This window comes from Petromyzon marinus, unplaced genomic scaffold (assembly GCF_048934315.1).
Source record: "Petromyzon marinus isolate PM22_M1 ecotype Great Lakes invasive population unplaced genomic scaffold, UKy_Petmar_22M1.pri1.0 PM_G_Scaffold_18, whole genome shotgun sequence".
NCBI lineage: Eukaryota > Metazoa > Chordata > Hyperoartia > Petromyzontiformes > Petromyzontidae > Petromyzon > Petromyzon marinus.
The window spans coordinates 1,002,501-1,005,000 of record NW_027422739.1 but is presented as its reverse complement, the minus strand read 5'-3'; positions in this window follow the sequence as shown (position 1 = coordinate 1,005,000).

The window sequence follows — 2,500 nt, the reverse complement described above, 5'->3', positions numbered from 1 at the left end:
GCACAGAAATCCCTCGGAATGGGAAAACGGGTCATTTTCGTGTCGCCACATTGCATGCGAACCGCATGAAACTTCCAGAGGCATTTGCAGCAGAAATGCATGTGCAGTCAAAAAATTGAATATTTTTCACGGATAGACCCCGTGAAACGCTAGAAATTGGCGGGGATGTGTCTCTTGTGGCTCACGGGGCTGTTAGGGTGGCACAGAAATCCCTCGGAATGGGAAAAAACGGGTCATTTTCGTGTCGCCACATTGCATGCGAACCGCATGAAACTTCCAGAGGCATTTGCAGCAGGAATGCATGTGCACTCAAAAAATGTGATATTTTTTACGGAGAGACCCCGTGAAACGCTAGAAGTGGGCGGGGATGTCTCTCTTGTGGCTCACGGGGCTGTTAGGGTGGCACAGAAATCCCTCGGAATGGGAAAACGGGTCATTTTCGTGTCGCCACATTGCATACGAACCGCATGAAACTTCCAGAGGCATTTGCAGCAGGAATGCATGTGCACTCAAAAAAGTGAATATTTCTCACGGATAGACCCCGTGATACGCTATAAATTGGCGGGGATGTCTCTCTTGTGGCTCACGGGGCTGTTAGGGTGGCACAGAAATCCCTCGGAATGGGAAAACGGGTCATTTTCGTGTCGCCACATTGCATGCGAACCGCATGCAACTTCCAGAGGCATTTGCAGCAGAAATGCATGTGCAGTCAAAAAAAAATTGATATTTTTCACGGATAGACCCCGTGAAACGCTAGAAATTGGCGGGGATGTGTCTCTTGTGGCTCACGGGGCTGTTCGGGTCGCACAGAAATCCCTGGGAATGGGAAAACGGGTCATTTTCGTGTTGCCACATTGCGTACGAACCGCATGAAACTTCCAGAGGCATTTGCAGCAGGAATGCATGTGCACTCAAAAACTTCTATATGTTTCACGGATAGACCCCGTGAAACGCTAGAAATTGGCGGGGATGTGTCTCTTGTGGCTCACGGGGCTGTTAGGGTGGCACAGAACTCCCTCGGAATGGGAAAAGGGGTCATTTTCGTGTTGCCACATTGCATAGGAACGCCATGAAACTTCCAGAGGCATTTGCAGCAGAAAGGCACGTGCACTCAAAAATTTTAATATTTTTCACGCATAGACCCCGTCAAACGCTAGAAGTTGGCGGGGATGTCTCTCTTGTGGCTCACGGGGCTGTTAGGGTCGCACAGAAATGCCTCGGAATGGGAAAACGGGTCATTTTTGTGTGGCCACATTGCATAGGAACGGCATGAAACTTCCAGAGGCATTTGCAGCAGGAATGCATGTGCACTCAAAAACGTCTATATTTTTCACGGATAGACCCCGTGAAACGCTATAAATTGGCGGGGATGTCTCTCTTGTGGCTCACGGGCGCTGTTAGTTAGGGTCGCACAGAAATCCCTCGGAATGGGAAAAGGGGTCATTTTCGTGTTGCCACATTGCGTACGAACGGCATGAAACTTCCAGAGGCATCTGCAGCAGAAATGCATGTGCACTCAAAAACGTCTATATTTTTCACGGATAGACCCCGTGAAACGCTAGAAATTGGCGGGGATGTGTCTCTTGTGGCTCACGGGGCTGTTAGGGTCGCACAGAAATCCCTCGGAATGGGAAAACGGGTCATTTTCGTGTTGCCACAATTGGCATACGAACGGCATGAAACTTCCAGAGGCATTTGCAGCAGAAATGCATGTGCACTCAAAAACGTGAATATTTTTTCACGGATAGACCCCGTCAAACGCTCGAATTTGGCGGGGATGTTTCTCTTGTGGGTCACGGGGCTGTTCGGCTCGCACAGAACTCCCTTGGTCCACCTGATTCGTGCATACAGGCAGCAACTAAAACTCTGTAAACCTGCTGTGAGGACATCTAAACAGTGGACCAGTGAGGCTGTGGAAGATTTGCGGGCGTGCTTAGACTGTACTGACTGGGATATGTTCACGACTGCTACCAATAGTCTGGATGAACTCACAGAGGCTGTGTACATCAGCTTCTGTGAGGACTGCTGTATCCCAACACGTACCAGGGTGAACTTTAACAACAACAAGCCCTGGTTCTCAGCAAAGCTCAAAAGGTTGAGGTTGGAGAAGGAGGAAGCGTTTAGGAGTGGGGATAGAGACAGATTCAAGGAGTCGAAGAACAGGTTTAGCAAAGCGGTGAGAGAGGCTAAACGACTGTACTCAGAGACACTAAAACACCAGTTCTCTACTAACGACGCTGCTTCTGTCTGCCAAAGGGCTCAGGCACATCACCAACTACAAACCCAGAGCGCCCCACACCACTAACGACTCCCGCCTAGCCAACGACCTGAACGAGTTCTACCGTAGATTTGAAAGACAATTGGACTGTCCTGAACCACCCCTTCCCACCCAAGAGGCCCCATCCCCCACCCATACTACAGAAACGACTCTCTCCTTTCAGGAGGGAGAAGTTAATGGGCTTTTCAAGAGGCAGAATCCACGCAAAGCAGCCGGGCCGGA